This window comes from Mustela erminea, chromosome 6 (assembly GCF_009829155.1).
Source record: "Mustela erminea isolate mMusErm1 chromosome 6, mMusErm1.Pri, whole genome shotgun sequence".
Classification (NCBI taxonomy): domain Eukaryota; kingdom Metazoa; phylum Chordata; class Mammalia; order Carnivora; family Mustelidae; genus Mustela; species Mustela erminea.
Genome location: NC_045619.1, coordinates 69,142,408 through 69,162,390, shown reverse-complemented (window position 1 = coordinate 69,162,390; position 19,983 = coordinate 69,142,408). Strand labels below are relative to the sequence as shown.

Here is a 19,983-nt window from a genome sequence, read left to right as displayed (position 1 = left end):
CTTCAAAATTTCTGTTTTATGATATAATTCAGTGTCTTTACTGTCTTGTCCATATTGGTCAGGTATTTTATTACTACCACTGAAAGCATTCCTTACCTTCAACACCTATACTGCAGTGCCACTTGCTTCAAGAACACTTTACTCATATTTCTCATGTACATTCCCATGTGTTTGATCCAGAGGCATTTCCAACTCAGTAGGAAATTTTTATCTTATGTATAATTAACTTATATTTACTCTCAAATCCTTTTCTCAACAAACGCACACACACACAAACAGGCCTACCATATGTTGCATGCTTCATAAACTCCTTGCATTTCCTATCTTTCTTAGTAACAGTACTCTTTAACTATTAGCCCAAACAATTGCCAGTCAACTTCAGATCCTATCTTTCCTTCACTCTCCACCAATTTCATCATTTTTAATTTCTATATATTTTTTCTTTTTTCTCAAATTTTTCTCAAATTTGTCTTCTGCTCTTAACACTCATTAGAATGCCTTACTTCGAACCTTCATCTCCTGGCTGGACATTAACTGGTGTCTGTGTGACATCTGGACATATTAACCTGTCTTGATCTTATTTTCTTTACCTGTGAAATGGGGATTAAGAACCCTACAGCTGTCATGAGGACCAAAAGAGCTAATACATGTAAAGTAATTAGAATGTTCCCAGCACATAGTTAAGTGTTCAGTAAACATTAGCTATTGTTATTGCCTTCAATTTCTCCCATCTAATGTTTGTTTTGTTTTTTGATTCTGTAGGATGTTTTCTATTACCTAAAGCAACTTTTCACTAAATCATCCCTGCCCAAATATTCTCTGCTTTAGTCAAACCAATTTACTGGTAATCCTAAATCAAGTTAGGTCCAAGTCACTCTCCTATACGGCTTCTCAACACTATCATTTACCACCTGCTCAGACCCTTCGTTTCAAAACACCTGAAGACCTCCTAATATCGTTCATAAGTTTCTCTCCTTCTAAGATCTTGTCATTTCCTTAGGTCTTCAAATGAGGACTAACACCCTAAGATCTGGATAATCTTTATTTTTACTCTTAAGGAAGCCATTCATTTACACAGTTATACCCTTGACTCTTTATAAAGATGCTTACCCCAGGCTGCATCCCAGATCTGCTGAGTCAGAACTGCTGGGAGGGAAGTGTAGGGGTAAGGCTACAACTTTTGCATTTTAGTAAGTGCCTGAGCCATTATATGCATACTGCCCTTTGACACAACTGAACTAGACTTTCTCGTCTACCAGAGCTACTACACCTCTAAAATTTTGATTAAAACAAGGTTAATAACATCAAAAACTAATTATGTACTATATGTTGGCTAATTGACCATAATAAAAAAAGTTAAAAAAATAAAACAAGGTTAACAGAGGCCTAATGTTACATTACAATGCCTCATATTCCTCTTATCTCATCATATAGGCATGTTATTATCTGACGTCATCACAAGAAGAAAGGTGAGTAAAATACAATAAGGTATTTTGAGAGAGTGTACATTCACATAACTTTTATTACAGCATATTGTTATAATCATATAATAAAAATGTAGTATATGTAGGGCTTGGTTCTATCTGTGGTCTGAGACATCCACTGGGCGGCCTTGGAATGCATTTCCTGTGGAATGAGGGGACCACTGCTTTTAGTTCTTTGATTTTATTCATCAGAATTTTGTAGTTTTCCTTAGGTAGATCTTGTATATATTTTGTTAATTTTATACCTTAGTACTTCATTTTGGACTGCTAATATAAATGGCATTACATTTTAAAATTTCAAATTCTACTTGTTCATTGCTGGTATACATTGGTTCAAAGCAATTGACTTTTTAATATTAACCTTGTATCCTGAAGCCTTGTTTATAATCACTTAGTTTCAGGACTTTTTTATAGATGCTTTTGGATTTTCTACATAAATGATCATGTCATCTATGAACAAAAACGATTTTATCTTCTTTCTCAATCTGTATAACTTTTTTCTTTTCTTACTGTATTATCAAGATCTTCCAGTACAATGTTGAAAAGGAATAGCGAGAGACAACATCCTTGCTTCGTACCTGATTTTGGTGAGAAGTCTTTAAGTTTCTCACCATTAACTATAATATTATCTGTAGGATAATCTTTATCAAGGTGAGAAAGTTCTCCTCTATTCCTAGTTGCCTGAGAGGATTTTATTATTATTATTATGAATGGGAATTGGATTTTGTCAAATATTTTTCATACTTCTATTGACATGATCATGTGGTTTTTCTTGTTTCATCTGTCAATATGATGGGTTATATCAATTGATTTTCAAATATTGTACCAGCCTGACATACTTGGGATAAATACCACTTGGTTGTGGCATATAATTCTTTTTAGGCTTTTTTGGGATTTGATTTGATTTTTTTGAGGATTTTTGCATCTATTTCATAAAAGATATTGGTTTGCAGTTTTCTTGTAATGTCTTTGGTTTTGGTAGTAGGGTAATTCTGGCCTTATAGAACGAGTTAGGAAGTACTCCCTCTGTTTCTATCCTCCAAAAGAGATTGTAGAAAATTAGTATAATTTATTCCTTAAATGTTGGTTAGAATTTACCAGTGAACCCATCTGGATGTAGGAAGGTTATTAATTATTTGTTCAGTTTTCAAAAAATAGATATAGGCCTGTTCATATCATTATTTCTTCTAATTGAGTTTTGGCAGATTGAATCTTTTAAGAAATTGCTCCAGGTCCTATTTTTAAAGACATATATTCTAATTTATTAATGCTTTATAATCAAATTTATTAATATTTTAGCTTTCATCAAAAAGAGGTAGACTATTCTCAATGATAGACATACAGGCATCTGAGAATTTGTACTTTCAGTTCTCATTCACAGGTAGAAGTGAAAAGCCAACACAGAAACACTAAACTCCCTGGTTAGATTTCAAAGAGCTATTCTCCTTCCCAGTGGATGTAAAATACTTTCTTAATTGATTTGTGCCCACAAATAGATGAACAGAGAAACAAAGCAGGCTAACAGACCCTATTCTCTGTCTGTCGCATTTCACCCAACAGAAAATTGATCCTCATCTTCATGAGAGAGATTACCAAAGGAGCAGGTGATAAAACCAGATTCTCATTACAATAATTACTGCCAGTAATGAGGAGTAAATCATCAGCCATGTGTGTCACAGGCTCTCTTGACCAGCTTTGAAGTCCATTACGCACTACTTTCTGGACCATATTGTAGGCTAGAAGGTAGCCCAACCACTATTTTCTAATGACTTGGGAATATGCTCAGTAGTATGACCAGCTTTGTACTGCAACTGGCTGCACTGGCTTACAAGATTGTGCTTAGTAAACTTGGTGTTCGGTGACATCACATTGCTAGCTTATCATTGGCCATATTGGAAGTATTTGTACCACAGAAATCAGTAGACACTGGAAAATCAGCATATGCCACCTCCAAGAACCAATTGTTAAAAATTTTCCAGCATACAATTGTCCTTTACCCACTAGTTCCTGGACCCAGCAATGAAGAGAAATGGCCTCAAATGCCAGTTAGACAAGATGTGGACAGATTAACAGATTTGGCCAAGAAAAGAAACAAAAAACAAATATACGGAATGAAAAGAAGAAAAGGAAACAGGAAGAGAGTCAGCAGAGGAAAATTCCACTGACACATGACTGTGTTTAAACAACCCATGTGGTGCAATTCTAAGGCAGTTCAATTAGTCCCAGCAAGTGACTCCACTTGGACATCTCCGTGACCTCCCAAACTTTCCAAGTATAGATTGCTAATAAAAGCTAATAACATGACTCCTGCACAAATATAGAATAAGCATGAATCAAAAAACTGATTTAATTCATGAATGAGGGAGCCAGCATGAGAATAAAGCTGATTCAAAGAAGTATAGGAGAGACCGAAGTATTTTGTAGTCAGTGGAAGATGGCATGCAGAACCCCAACTACAAACTGGACTCTGGGAAAGGAAAGAAGGAAAATATCCATTCTGACAAAGATCAAAATAATAAGAGGAGGAGGAGGAGGAGAAAGAGGAGGAGCAGAGGTGGAGGAGGGTGAGGGGGAAGAGGAGGAGGAGAAGGAAGGAGAGAGAAAGAAAGGAGGAAGAGAAGGAAGGAGGAAGAAAGAGAAAAATAGTTTAAAATGATGTGACTATTGATTGGGATATAATAAACAAAAATCAAGTCATAGTTATTTTTCTTCACAGATTTATCCGGTCTCTATTATGTAGATCTCTCTTACTCACAGTGATCAAGATTACAGTCAAATTTGGATAGACCAGTGTTTATCAAACTTCGAGCTCATAGAATACATGAGCTTTAGGAATATGTTATTAAAACTTAAACATTGTCACCTCAGATGAATCCTGGACTAATTGGATCATAAATATGTACTTGAATGTGGGCAATGAAATTTATTATCTCCTCTGGCTACAAGATGACCTTCAGAAAAGTTAGGGGGTCGTGGGGAATACATGTATCTTTACAAAATGCCCACACATCCCAAGGGTTTGTACCCTGAGCAGAAACAGAGGGTGTAAACTGACCAACAGCTCCATGTGAATGAAAACTCCCAAGGAGGCTGTGCCCGCCCGACAGCGAGAGTTTCCAAAGATGACAACGTGTTTGAAGTGTTGACACGAGAACCACCAAAACCAGCAGCAGGCCAGCACACGCCAGCGCAAAGGCTCTGGAGACTTGAAACCCAAGGTATCCTTTTTATTGCGAATATTTTATGATGATGCTCCCTTTACTGTCCTAAAATGAAACCCTTGCATGAGGTGATGTACCTACACACGTAATTTAAACAAACACACATGATAAAGGAAAAGAAGGGAAAGTAATTTATAATAAAATCAGTGTTTCCATATTTAAATGCACAGACACGACTCTTCAGAAAGGCACAGTGGAGCCAGACGCTCACACCTGCGTGTGGTTTCTGCACGAGTAGGACAGCTTCAAGCACAGGCGGATCCTGAGCTGTGGACTGATCACTCAGAACCAAGCGTGTTACCTTTAAATGATGCATTTTTCACAACAGTGAACACCTCCTCCAAACTCCAAAGTTCAAAATTAAGGCACAACTTGTCCTCTATTTTACATGGCTATCGCATTTCAAAAAATTGTTTATTAAACTACGTGTGTGTGTGTGCGTGTGCATGCACACGCACACACACACGCGCGCGCTTTAAATAGAGATTTTTTCTTTTTTCTTTTTTTTAAGATTTATTCATTTATTTGAGAGAGAGAGAGAGAGAGAGAGAGCACAGGTGGGGAGCACAGAGGGGCAAAGGGAGAGGAAGAAGCAGGCTCCTCGCTGAGCGGGGAGCCCCAAATGGGACTCCATCCCAGGAGCCTGGGATCATGACCCAAGCTGAAAGCAGCTACTTAACCAACTGAGCCACCCGTGTGTTCCTAAACAGAGCTTTAAAAAAAAACTATATATGATATTTATAATTATATAATCATACATATGTGTGTGTGTGTGTGTGTGCATAATTTTATTTATTTGAGAGAGAGAGAACAGTGGGAGGGGCAGAGGGAGAGGAAGGCTGAGAATCTCAAGCAGACTCCTCAGTGAGTATTGGGCCTGACCTGGGACTTGATCTTAGGACCCTGAGATTATGACCTGAGACAAAATCAAGAGTCAGATACTTAATCAACTGAGCCACCCAGGCGCCCCTCAATAGAGCTTTTCCACTTTGGACTTTCAGTGTCAATGGGCAGTTAAAATTCGCTGTAGAAATGAAACAAGATGGGATGGGGAGGGAGAAAAACCGTAAGAGACTTAATCTCACAAAACAAACTGAGGGCTGCTGGGGAGTTGGGGGGTAGGGATGGGGTGGTGGGGTTATGGACACTGGGGAGATATGTGCTATGGTGAGTGCTGTGAATTGTGTAAGACTGATGAATCACAGACCTGTACCTCTGGGGCAAATAATACATTATGTGTTAATAAAACAAATAAATAAATAAAATTCACTCTAGAAAGCTCGGAAGTTGGAATTCAGTTATCTTCCAACTTTATATTTCCTGAACTTAAGGAAATGGCTATGGAAAGCCATTTCCAGTCTCGAAACAAATCCTGTCTGTTAGATTAGCCCACAAAGCTGTGGTTCTTCAGAACTCAACAGACCCGTCTATGACACCACCCATTTCCTGAGGCCACCCCAGAGAGGTTTGGGAAGAATTTGAATTCATATTACTATCTATGCAGCCCATATGTGGCTGTTGAAATTTAAATTTAAGTTAATTAAAATAAAAAAATAAAATAAATCAGGTCTTCAGTCCCACGATCCACATTTCAAGGGTCTCATGACCACATGTGGCTGGTGGCAACTGTCTTGAACAGAGCAAAATACAGAACATTTCATCATTACAGAAAGTTCTCTTTGACAGTGTGGCATTTGATTACAAAAAGGATGTTTGGTATCAGAAAAATCTGGCTACTTACTTTCTGACACAGATGTGTATATAATATGAAAATAGTTCTTATCTCCTGAAACTGAGAATGCAAATAGGAATTTGTATTGATTAAGACCTTGGGATTGCCTTCCAGAAGAAGATAATGTCCAGAACAATAATGGTAAACAGCTGTAATCTGTTATCTTGCTCTTCACCGACTTCCCAAATTTCCCATAAACCCTCTCAGTAGTGACATTAGTAGAAAACACTAATGTTGTGGGCCTTCTCTTGATGCAGACATTTCCCACCATTTTGGAAAAAAGAAATGACTCTCTTAGACAGGATTCTGTTCTTGTGGAAGTACTTAGCTTAAAAGCCACCTCTTCCATGTAGAATTCCCTGATTTCATTTCCTTCTGTTACTCTCTTCCTTGGCAGCAGAGGAGGGAGGCTAAAAGGGCTGACACTGGAGCTAGACTGCCTGGTTTCAAATCCCAGATATACAATTTATGAGCTGTGTGACCCTGGGCAAGTTGCTTAACCTCTCTGTGCTTCAGCATCATCATTGGTAAAACAGCAATGATAATACTACCAATTTTAGTTTTGTTTTGGAAATAATTGAAATTGAAAAAAAAAGCAAAATTTTATTACTCAGACTTTTCCATATATTTGCGATTAAAGCATGTATAATATGCTTTCGTTTACTTAAAACTTTGTTTTTAAGCTTCTAGAAAATTTTCATGCTACTCCCATTTTATCAGTTTTGGATGCCTCCCTTTTCCTCAGTTGTATTTGAGAGCTGATGGAAGACCAACTCCTCAGAACTCTCTGAAGCAGAAATGCCACCCCAGCTTTTCAAACTGCCAAAGGGAGCTTTATAAAGTCAACAAAATACTTTAAGCTTTGAGCTGCTTGTGAGTGAGATTCAACACAGACATTCCACTTGTCTGGATTTTCCATTTTGAGACTCACGTAAGTTAGAAAAATATGTAAGCTCTACCATTTGCTTTTGATTTTTTCCCTTATGCTTTTATTTATTGCCATTTTTTTTTTAAATTAGGGGGTTTTGTAGATGTAGGACTTTGGTAGGACTTGCAGAAAATCTTACAGGAGGGTATTTTAAAGTCTGTAATTTATTTTAAAAAACTTCCAGTGCTGGAGCACCTGGGTGGCTCAGTCAATTAAGCATCCGACTTTTGATTTCAGCTCAGGTCCTGATCTCTCCGTGTGAGATTGAGCCCCGTGTTGGGCTCCATGCTGTGTGTGGAGACTACTTGGGATTCTCTCTTCCTCTCCCTCTGCCCCACTCCCTCCCCCCAAAATCAAAACAAAACAGAACAGAATAAAACTTCAGTGTAGTTGGCTTAATATTATATACATGCCAATTTGTTTAAATTGTATCTCCAGGGGTGATCAGTTGACCTGCTGTTTTGTGGGTACCCCACAGTGGTCATCAGCCCTGTCTGCAAAAGGCCAGGTTCTCTGCTATCCTCTCTCCTCCATCAACCAGGTCTTGGCAAATTAGCTTATTGAATGCCTTATGTGGATTTTAGGGACACTTTCTAAATCCGTTCACAATCGGCGGTATGGTAAGCCATCCCAAGGGGTTCTTGCCTATATGTAATCTCTTATCCTAAGTGCGGGCTCAATTTAGTGACTTGGTGATAATGAATAGAGATGGAAGAGATGGACCATCACTTCCAAAATTAGGTTTAAAAGACTAATGCTATTTTTGGCCTCTCTCTCTTCCTGTCAGGATATGTGTGTGGGATTCTCTTTCTCTTGGATTGCTCACCCTGGGGAACGGCGACTGCCACGCTGAGTCAACCCCATTCAGAGGCCCATGTGGAGAGGGATGGAAGCCTGTCAGTAATCAGGTGAGTGGTCTTGGAAGTAGAACTACCTAGTGTAAAGGTCCCAGATTCCTGACTCACAGAGACTATGAGATAATCAATGCTTATCGATCTGGGCCTCTAAACCCTGAGTGATTTGCTTCCCAGCCATAGATAACTGATAAAAATGTTTAAGACCTAGAGAAGCTAAGGAAAACTACTATTGTGTCTGATATATTTTTGGCAATAAGATAACTAAGTTTCAGAATGCCTCCTAGGAGCGAGGCAGTCTTCTGTGTATTTTCCAATTTACTGGTACCGTTGTATGCTCAATTCTCAGATAAGGAAACTGTCATAGAGAGGTTGAGTCACTTGTCCAAGAGGCAGAGTTTCGAGAAGGCCCCCGGCAATCCAGGTATGGAGTCCCTGCTCTGTAGGACTGCGCTGCATTGCCGGTCTTGGGGTTTACTTAGAGCGGAAGAAGGAGCCAAGTGCAGTCAGAAGGCCTTGATGGGCAGGATGGTGAGAACATGAGCAAAACGAGAAGCTGAAAATGCTCACGAAAGGCTTAATTTGATTTTATTAAGCATAATCTACAGGAATGAAATTACCCACCCCACTCCCACTAAAAGCAACTAAGCAGACTCTGAGGAAATCGGCCTCTTTGGGCAGGAGGGTTGTTTTTCAAGAAAGGAAGAAAGCCCAAGCCATAGATACGATAGAGAGGGTCACCAGTGTTTCTTTGTGATCCTGTCCTGTTTGTTCAAATAAATGAACGTTTCTATCCCAGTTGATTCACTCAGAAGCAAAGAATTTATCCAAAGATTGACCCAAAGAGGCTCCCTTCAAGATAAAACAAAACATACTACTGATTTTTCACAAACAGTGATGAAGTCACAGGGTATTTTGCTTTCTTTTTCTTCCTTTGCCACAGTGCCCTCTCCGCACCTGTGTTTGGCATTTAGCATAACGTAAGGTGAGCAGGCACCTGCAGGTGTCCGCAGAACCTCAGACATACTTTGAGCTCATCTTGTCCTGGCAGAGACGCCAAGGAATCTGTGTGTGCCCTGTGAGCACCTTTCTTTCTTTCTTTCTTTTTTTTAAAGATTTTATTTATTTATTTATTTATTTATTTATTTATTTATCTATTTATTTATTTGACAGAGATAGCTGCAACAAGAGAGGGAACACAAATGGGAGGAGAGGGAGAAGCAAGCTTCCTGCCAAGCAGGGAGCCTACTGTGGGGTTGGATCTCAGGACCTCGGGATCACGACCTGAGCTGAAGGCAGACGCTTAACCACTGAGCCACCCAGGCACCCCTGTGAGCCCCTTCTGACCCAACCGGTGAAAAGACTAAATCTCAGCACTCTGTGGTCATTGCTGATTTTAAAAAGAAAAAAAAAAAAAGCACCTGGTTGAGTGTCAGGAAATTTAGCCCAGTTTTGTCTCAGCAAGATATGGTAGACTATGAATGGACAAAGAAAGGAAAGAGGTTTAATAAAGGTGTCAGTAATGATGTCTTCCTCTTATGACCTGTTCAGAGCTGGCATATATTATAGCGGTCAGGATCATTCTACCTTTGTAACAGTTTCATACCTGCTCACTGATTTTCAAGAGCAGAAGCTCTTGTCTGAGACATGGCATTTTTCCTGTAATATGTCAAAGCCAAATCTGTTGATTTAGGTAAGCAGAACATGCCCAGGTTTTCACATTGAGTATTTAATTTATTATTCAACTCTCTGTGCTAGTTACTTCATGAGTCGTTTTATGCGGGGAAAGTCATGGTGAATAAGTGATTCCATTTTGTATAACATAAAAACAAGAAAGTGAGTGCAATATTTATGTAACACAAAGCTAACACTAATTTTTACCTGCCAGGCAGGAGAAATAAAAACATGTTTGCCCTGCAAACAAAATAGGGCTCTAGTTCAAGTATTTATGATTGCACATTTGGGAGGAATGAAATAGCTTCTTCCATTTAAAAAGGTCTTCTGTGTGTTTTGTGGCTTTCTAGTGTATAATCTGGAAACCTGAACCACTCAAGGGCTTTTTTTTGGAAGGATACACAAGGCAGATACACAGAGCACCTGTCACTCAATGCCATCTGAGCCCTCCCTTTGGAAAAAGAAAATAGACTCTGGGCTTACATAGTTACCAGAACCCTCTTCCACAGGCCATACCCTTGGCCTTGTCATTACCAGTCATCACAGCCCTGTCGTATCTCAGGCTCTGGATTCTGTACTTGAGTGTCATCTTCTAACTTTCGAGCTCACCCTTTCCGGCCCCCACCTTGACCATTCTCTGACCCCACTGGGATCTTCTACCTGCTGATCCTCCTCCAGTTGCCTTGTGCCTCATGCCCATCCTTAGGTCCCTGTGTTTTCGCCCTACCTAGTTCAGTCTCCCTACCTAGTTTGTTGTTGCGTCACTGATTTACAGCCCTCTCAACTCTGCTCACTCTTTCTCACATCTCAGTAGTACTTGTTAGATAAGTCACGACCCTCGTTGTGTTTCCCAAATGCAGTCTCTCGCGCTCTCTCTAGGCTATTTTATACTTTCTCCTCTCTCCTCAAAGAGGAGACCCTCCCTCCTTTTTGGCTTTGCTAAGATCACTGAGCAATCAGAAGAAACATTCACCATCTCTCCCCTGTACCTGCCTATCTGTGTCTGTGCCCGTATGTAATTCCTTCCCTTGGCCTGTGGATGGGCTGCCTCTGCAGCTAGCTAAGCCCAAGCCCCCAGGACCTAGGTCTTACCCCCTGACACAGAGTAAGGGATGGGTATGCCATTCCCAGCTCTGTCTTCTGCAGCCTCATTTTTCCCCTCTGGACTGGATCATTCCCATAAATGTGCAGATGTGCCGTTATTTCTCTCCCCTATAAAAAACAGCAAAGCCCAGAGCTCCCTTGACTCTGTTTCTCCTGCTGGTGGTGTCCATTTCTTTTCTTCCTTTTATAGCAAACTCCTTTCTTTTTCTTTTCTTTTTCTTTTTTTGCCATCTTATTGATGTATAGTGAATATACAAACCCTTCACATATTTAATACTTAAAATTTGATGAGTTCGGACATATGAATGTACCTGTGATACCATCACCATAATCAAGATAATAAACATATATATTTCCTTATATCCCTTTTCTTTATTTTTTTTTTAAGATTTTATGTGAGAAAGAGAGAGAGAGAAGGAGTGGGGGGCAGGGGTGTGTGGGCAGACCATCTGAGCAAGGAGCCTGATGCAGGTCTCCATCCCAGGACCCTGGGATCATGACCTGAGCCAAAGGCAGATGCTTAACCGAATGCACAATTCAGGTGCCCTCAAAGATTTTATTTTTAACACCCAATGTGGGGCTCAAACTCACAACCCTGAGGTCAAGAGTTGAAGGCTTAACCGACTGAGCCACCCAGGTGTCCCTCCTTTTTTTGAGGGGGGGGTCATCAGAGTACTTTACATGAAGTCTACCCTCCAGTATTTTTTCTTTTTTTGCTCTTTCAGAAATTTTTTATTTATAGTTTATGTTCAATGCAGAACGATTCTATAATGTGAGAAGTTACTATGAATCAAAGCATAATTACACAAACACAATATATAATCCAAAATAGATGTACAGCCTTTAGGTATGAAACAAAACAGAATGTTCATTCACACACACAGTAACTTGACATCTGTTGGATATGGTTGTTCTGGTGTTGGTTCCCAAACATGGGAAAAAAGGATTTCGGTTATCAAGACTACTGTGGCTGTATTAAGAGATTAGAACATCTAAGCATCAGGGCATGACTATGCAAACAAAAGTCCTTTTAGTGTTTTTTTTAAAAAGCTTTTCATGCATCGAGGCAGTTGTGAAAAGATTTACTTTCCAGAATCCAACAAACTTTAGACTTAGGACCAGGTTCTATCTAAAAATATTAACTAACAGGAAGTGTTCCAAATGTGGCTATCCTGATTCAGAGTTTTAAAAAGCATATATTTACAAAAAGAGCATAAAAGTTTTTGGAATTTAATGTAAGCAAGCTTCCAGTCTTCACTTCCAGAATACTTGATTTAAGATTTTGTTCCTGCACATGTTTTGCCTTTATAATTTCAAGATTTGTCAATTTTACCTTTGTAAAAGATCATTCTTTTAATTGTAAAAAGTATTCAGCATCTGCAGAAATAAAAAGCATTTTGAAATTCCTGGAGGTCAGTGTACTTCGAATCTTTGGAATCGGTTTAGCTAAATAAATCTGGCCCTCTTGTTGAATAGCAGTAAGTGATCAGTATACAGCAAATTATATTCATTATACTTCAGTCGAGGGTAGATTCCAATCCATCATTGCCCTGGCACATGTCAGTTACTATAGGAAAAATCAAACGCATTCTCAGTGGGGCTCCTGGGTGGCTCAGTGGATTAAAGCCTCTGCCTTCGGCTCAGGTCATGATCCCAGGGTCCTGGGATCGAGCCCCACATCAGGCTCTCTGCTTCACAGGGAGCCTGTTTCCTCCTCTCTCTGCCTGCCTCTCTGCCTACTTGTGATCTCTGTCTGTCAAATAAATAAATAAATATTTTTTTAAAAAATGCAATTCTCAGAGAAAAGAGTTCAGTTCCTAAGAAATAGTGACTTAACAATGTAAAACTTTTATTTTATTTTATTATTTTTTTAAACAATATAGAACTTTATCTGGAGTACATATGCATTAAATTAGGACAGCTAAAGCAATGCATTGAGGATTTACAGCACACCTGGAAATTTCTTCTAGTTTACATATAAATAGAATCATGGAAGCTTTTTGTATTACCTGTTACCTGGCCTTAAAGATTTAATGAACCAAATGAAAACAGGAACTGTTCACATCCCATCCTTTATATCTAGCTAAGATAAAATCTATTCTCATTTTCAAGGTAGAATTTTATATGTCCATACTTCTTAAGTGACATTTAAAGAAATCATCTCTTAACAATTCTTGGATGTTGTCTCTTCATCTTATACATGAAACTCCAGTAGATTTAAAAAACATCACCTAGCTAGACACTTCACATATTCTTCAAACCAATCAGATTTGGGATCCTCCGTATTTTCTGTGTCAACACAATAAGGTATGGAATTAGCAGATTTTGTTGAAGACCTGTTTCCCTTGTCACAGGTTGTCTAGACAACACTGATTGTCTTTAGAAGATGGAGAAGTATAGACGTTTCTTGGTCCGAGTCTCTTCACAGAGAGATGTAGAAGGAAGAAGGAGATCATGGAGAGACTGGCTGTTGCCAGCAGAGCACCCCCTGTTGCCATGGTGGTGGCATTAGCTGGATTTATGAAAGTGGAGGTATTCTGGTAGGAGTTCCTTGAAAGTGTTACAGCAGGTGTTGGTTTGAATAGATCTGCATGGGAGGGAGCAGCGCTAGGCACAGCAGCCCCAGTCCCAGGCTGGTCACCAATTCTCTCATCTCTGTGCATGGTGCATCTCATTGGATACAGGTGAATGGAGAACCATTGGCTGGGGCAGGCACAGGCAAGGGTAGCTTCCTGTATTTTTAAGTACGCAGCACCATCCCATTAACTATAGGCACAGTGTTGTATAGAAGTCACAACAAATGCTTAAAAGGCAGTGTCCAGGTATGCCTGGGTGGCTCAGTCAGTTAAGCCTCTGCCTTCATCTCAGGTCATGTTCCCCATCCCACATCAGCTCCCTGCTCAGTGGGGAGTCTGCTTCTCCTCCCCCTGCCCCTCCCCCTGCTTCTGCTCTCTCGCTCTCTCTCTCTAATAAATAAAGTCTTTAAAAGAAAAAAAAAAAAAAGCAGTGTCCATATTCAGACACTCTAATTTTTCTCCTACCATTTACTTTGGAACACATCATAATGAAATTTCTCTTGTCAAGTCACCAATATCTTCCTCCCTTATGGTTAATCAAAGGTCATTTCCTAGCCATTTCTCTTCCTTGAAATCCTTCCCCAACTTCGCTTCCAGGACACTGCACTCACTGGATTTTCCATTCTCTGCCTTCCACCTTTCCCATGCTCCTTTTCAGTCTCTTTTGTTGGCCCTACCTCCTCTCCTCACACTGGCTGTTACAAGTTGACACATGTTGAGGCTCAGGCGTCAGACTTCTCCCTTTTGCTTACCTTCACTGGCTGGCTATCTCAATGGAACCTGAAGATTTCCATGCCGCCTTGATACTGAGGATGCCCATATTTATACCTGTGAGCCGTAATCCATAATTGATCTCCCCATAATCTAGACCATACACCCACCACCTATTTGACAACCCCCAGTTGAATATTTAGTAACAACTCAAGCTCCACATTCTGAAATTGAGCTTCTGAGATTCCTTCCTCCCTCTAAACCATCTCAGTTAATGACAGCTACAGTCCTCCCGTTGCTCAGTCCAAATCCTGAAGTCATTCTTCACTCTTCTGATACTCTTGTACCCCACAGTAGGTCTGGGTCGACCAGTATATCGTGCCTTTTTTAGCAGCACATAACTCAATCTATCATCTTTCTATCATCTACCTATCTATGATTTCTTTCACAGATTATTCAACAATTTTTTTGTTTGTGTTTAGTTTTTTATTTAAATTCAATTAATCAACATAGAGTCTATTATCAGAGGTGGAGTTCAGTGATTCTTCAGTCTTGTATAATACCCAGTGCTCATTATATCACATGCCCTCCTTAATGCCCATTACCCAGTTACCCCATTCCTCTACCCCTGTCCTCTCCAGGAGGAGAGGTTGTTTCTTATGATTAAGAACCCTCAGGTTGTTTCTTATGATTAAGAGTCTCTTATGGTTTGTCCCTCTCTGATTCCATCATGTTCTATTTTTCCCCTCCCTTCCCATATGATCCTCTGTTTTGTTTCTTCAATTCCACTTATCAGTGAGATCATATGATAAGTGTCTTTCTCTGATTAACTTATTTCACTTAGCAAAATACTCTCTATTTCCATTTATGTTGTTGCAAATGGCAAGATTTCATCTTTTGATGGCTGAGTAATATTCCATTGTATATATATTCCATATCTTCTTTATCCATTCATCTGTTGATGGGCTCTTTCCATGGTTTGGCTATTTTGGACATTGCTGCTCTAAACATTGGGGTGCAGGTTCCCTTTTGAATCACTACATTTGTATCTTTGGGGTAAATTCCTAGCAGTGCAATTGCTGGGTCATAGGGTAGATCTATTTTCAACTTTTTGAGGAACCTCCATACTGTTTTCCAGTGTGACTGCACTAGCTTGCATTCCCACAAACAGACAGTGTAAGAGCATTCTCCTTTCTTGTCAACATCTCTCATTTCCTCACTTATTAATTTTAACCAGTCTGACCAGTGTTTGCTGGTATCTCATTGTGGTTTTGATTTGTATTTCCCTGATGCTGAGTGATGTGGAACACTTTTTCATATGTCTGTTGGCCATTTGTATGTCTTCTTTGGAGAAATATCTGTTCATGTCTTCTGCCCATTTCTTGATTGAATTATTTGTTCTTTGGATGTTGCGTTTGATAAGTTTTTTATAGATTTTGGATACTAGTCCTTCTTTATCTGATAAGACATTTGCAAATATCTTCTCTCATTCTGTCAGTTGTCTTTTGGTTTTGACAACTTTTTTCTTTGCTGTGCAAAACATTTTTATCTTGATGAAGTCCCAAAGTTTATTTTTGCCTTTGTTTCCTTTGCCTTTGGAGACATGTTTAGCAAGAAGTTCCTGCAGCTGAGGCCAAAAGAGGTTGCCACCTCTGTTCTCTAGGATTTTCATGGATTCCTGTCTCACATTTAGGTCTTTCATCCATTTTGAGTCTATTTTTGTGTATGCTGCAAGAAATTGGTCCAGTTTTATTCTTCTGCATGTGGCTATCCACTTTTTCCAACACCATTTGATGAAGAGACTGTCTTTTTTCCATTGGATATTCTTTCCTGCTTCATTTAAGATTAGTTGGGCATAGAGTTGAGGGTCCATTTCTGGGTTCTCTATTCTGTTCCATTGATCTGCGTGTCTGTTTTTGTGCCAGTACCATACTGTCTTGATGATTACAGCTTTGTAATAGAGCTTGAAGTCCAGAATTGTGATGCACCACTTTGGTTTTCTTTTTCAACATTCTTTTGGCTATGGGGGATCTTTTCTGGTTCCATACAAATTTTAAGATTATTTTTTCCAGCAATGTGAAAAAAGTTGATGGTATTTTGCATTGAATGTGTAGATTGCTTTAGGTAGCATAAACATTTTAATAATATTTGTTCTTCCAATCCATGAGCATGGAACCTTTTTCCATTTCTTTCTGTCTTCCTCAATTTCTTTCATGGGCATTCTATAGTTTTCTGAGTACAGAATCTTTGCCTCTTTGGTTAGGTTTTATTTCTAGGTATCTTATGGGTTTTGGTCTTGCTTTTTTATCCAATCTGATATCCTGTGTCTTTTGATTGGGGATTTAGTCCATTTATATTCAGAGTAACTGTCAAAAGATATGAATTTAGTGACGTCATATTACCTATAAAGTCACTGTTTCTGTATATCATCTCAGTTCCTTTCTGGTCTATGTTACTTTTGTTCTCTTTCTTCACTTAAAGGATCCCCTTTAATATTTTTTGCAAGGCTGGTTTAGTGTTCAGATTCTTCTAGGTTTTGGGTTTTTTTTTTGGGGGGGGGGTTTTGTTGTTGTTGTTGTTGTTTTTGCGGGGGGGGGGTGGTCCTGGTAGCTTTTTATCTCTCCTATTTTGAATGACAACCTTGCTGAATAAAATATTCTTGGCTGCATATTTTTCACATTTGGTACCCTGAATATATCATGCCAATCCTTCCTGGCCTGCCAGGTCTCTGTGGATAGGTCTGCTGCCAGTCTAATGTTTCTATCTTTGTAGGTTAAGGACCTCTTGTCCCGAGTGCTTTCAGGGTCTTCACTTTGTCTCTGAGATTGGCAAGCTTGACTGTTATATGTCAAGGTGCTGGCCCTTTTTTTTCTTTTTTTTTTTTTTTTTTGAGGGGTTTTCTCTGTGCCTCCTGGACTTAAATGCCTGTTTCCTTCCTCAGCTTAGGGAAGTTCTTTGCTATAATTTGCTTCAATATACCTTCTGCACACTCTTTTTTGTCTTCTTCTGGGATCCCAATTATTCTGATATTGTTTCTCTTTATAGTATCACTTATCTCTTGAATCCTCTCTTCATGATCCACTAGTCGTTTAGCTCTCTTTTCCTCAGCCTCTTTATTCTCCATCATTTTGTCTTCTATATCACTACTTCTCTCTTCTACCTTATTTATCCTAGATGTTAGAGCCTCCGTTTTTTTTTTAATTGTACCTCATTATTAGCCTTTTCAATATCAACTTGATTGGATTTTAGTTCTTTTATTTCTCCAGAAAGGGCTTCTTTAGTGTCTTATGCTTTTTTCAAGTCTAGCTAGTATTTTTATTATTGGTATTCTGAACTCTAGTTCTAACGTTTTACTTATGCCCATACTGATTAGGTCCCTGGCAGTCCGTACTGCCACTTGCTCTCTTTTTTGAGGTGAGTTTTTCCATTTGTCATTCTGTCCAGAGAAGAATGGATGAACGAGAGAACAAAATAAATACTGAAATGGCAACAACAATCCCTACTAAACAAATTAGAAGAGACCCCAAACCAAATAAGTAAGTAAGTAAAAATTTAAAGAGAGAGAGAGAGAAAATATAATCAGGTGAACAGGACAGAGCAATACACTGGATCCTGTGTGTATTTTGGTGTTTTTTAGAAAACTGGATCCCAAAATTGTAAAGAAAGAATAATTTATGTGTGCAAAAATAAAATTAAATGCAATGAAAAGATAGAATGTAACTATAAAGATAAAAATTAAGAAAGACTTTAAAGAATAGAGAATATAATCAGATCAGTGATGAGAACAGAGCAATACACTAGATTCTGGGTGTACTTTTGTCTGTTAGAAGAAATTGCATTCCAAAATTATAAAGAAAGAAAAACTTTTATATATACAAAAACAAAATTATGTACAATGAAAGAATAGAATGTAACTGTAAAAATGAAAATTTAAAAAGATTCTTAAAAAAAGAATTGACAAAATAAGAAATTGGTTGAAAAGGAAAGAGAAAAAAATTAAAATTGAAAGACTAAAGAATTATGAGAACAAAACCATGAATTCTATGTACTATTTTCCCTTAGCCCTGGAGTATTGCAGTTCTGTGTGGTCGGTAAACTTGGTTTTAATTGTAAGTTCTTGTTGATCTTCTGGGAGAGGGGCCTGTTGTGTTGATTCTCAGGTATCTTTGCCCCAGGTGGAACTGCACTGCCCTTGCCAGGGGGCCTGGCTCAGTGTAAGTGGCTCAGGATTCCTCTGTGTGGCTTTTGGTCCCTGAAGGTTTTCTGTGCCACTTTAGAGGATGAGAATGAAAATGGCAGCCTCCCAATCTCTGGCCCTAGAGTCAAAAGTTCACACCCACACTCCTCAGTGCTCCATAGGGGAAAAGCAGTCAATGAAGGAAAAGCTGTTCATGACCCCATGTCTCCCTGGTCTCCATCAGCACTTCATGCTCCCCCAGCCTAGTGACCCAGTGTTTCTATCTCAGGCATGGGACCCACTTTGAGTTATCAAACCCTGCACACTCCCATGGTGCATACCCGCACCACTCCTCCTGGCAGAGGAGGGGTTGTCTCATCAGTTCTTCCACTTGCTGGACACCTGCCTGGAGAGCAGTTGCCTGACCATGCTGCAATGTGGGGTACCTGGCAACCCTAAACTCAGAGCCCATTCCTAGGCTCAATGATTGCAGCCAGCTTCCCCACTCCAATGCTTGAAATCTCCATCATGCTAGGCACCCCCAGTCTTCCTGTGACCTTGGAGATCCTGAGACCACACTGTCCCATCTGGGATTCTGCCCCACTTTGCCACCTGAGTGCCTTTCATACAGAAAACCTCTCATTACAGCGGATTTCTGAAAGATCTGATTTTGCACTCTGCTGCTTTATCACTTTCCAATAGCTGGCTTCCAGACACTCCTGCTCCTCACAGTTTATCTTCCAATATTTTGCCTTGGATTCACTTCTCCACACCTACCTTGCAGAAAGTGGTTGATTTTCTAATTGTGGAATTGCAGAAATTCTTTTCTTAGCTCTCTGATAGAGTTCATAGGTGTTTGGAATGATTTGGTAGCTATCTAGCTGAATTTCTGAGACCAGAAAAAACTATGGTCTCCTATTCCTCCACCATTTTAGAAACTCAAGTCTACCTATGATTCCTTATTGTCATTTCTTAGCCTGGATTATTGTTATAAAAATCTAATCTCACCCTTTCTACCCTCGACCCTTTGCAATTTACACATTTATGCAGAGCACTTATCTCTCTCCTTAAAATCTTTCCACTGACTTCCCATCTCACTCAGTAGAAGTTAATGTCCTTCTATAATCCTAAGGCCCTACATAATTTTTCTCTTCCACTGATGCAATAACCTCATTTCCTACTATTCTTTTCTATTCTTTTCACTTTAGTTACAGTGACCTCCTTGCTGTTTTTCAAACATGCCAGGCAATTTATGCCTCAGGACCTTTGTACTTGCTTTTCTGCCTTGATGCATTTCCTCTGACTAGCTCCTTCACTTTCTAAAGGTCTTTATTCAAGTCAACCTTCTGGTGAGCTCTTCCGTGGCTCACCATCTACAATTGCAAGCCTTTCTCCAAACTCATTCACCATATTCCCTTTATTATTATTATTATTATTTTGTTGTTGTTCAATATTTATCAGAGTGTAACATACTGTATATTTGTGTCAGTTATGTTAACTTGATGTCTCCATTGGTAGGAAG

The 19,983-nt window shown here is 39.3% G+C and overlaps 1 protein-coding gene across 1 annotated transcript in view; it reads left to right on the top strand.

The window, feature by feature from the left end:
- LOC116593407 (lymphoid-restricted membrane protein) overlaps nt 1-19,983 on the top strand; it is a 130,744-nt gene that overhangs the window by 50,225 nt on the left and 60,536 nt on the right. The window contains exons 4-5 of the mRNA XM_032347663.1: nt 1,435-1,469; nt 8,153-8,273. The gene's annotated coding sequence lies outside the window, so the exon portion shown is untranslated. The remainder of the gene's footprint in view (nt 1-1,434; nt 1,470-8,152; nt 8,274-19,983) is intronic.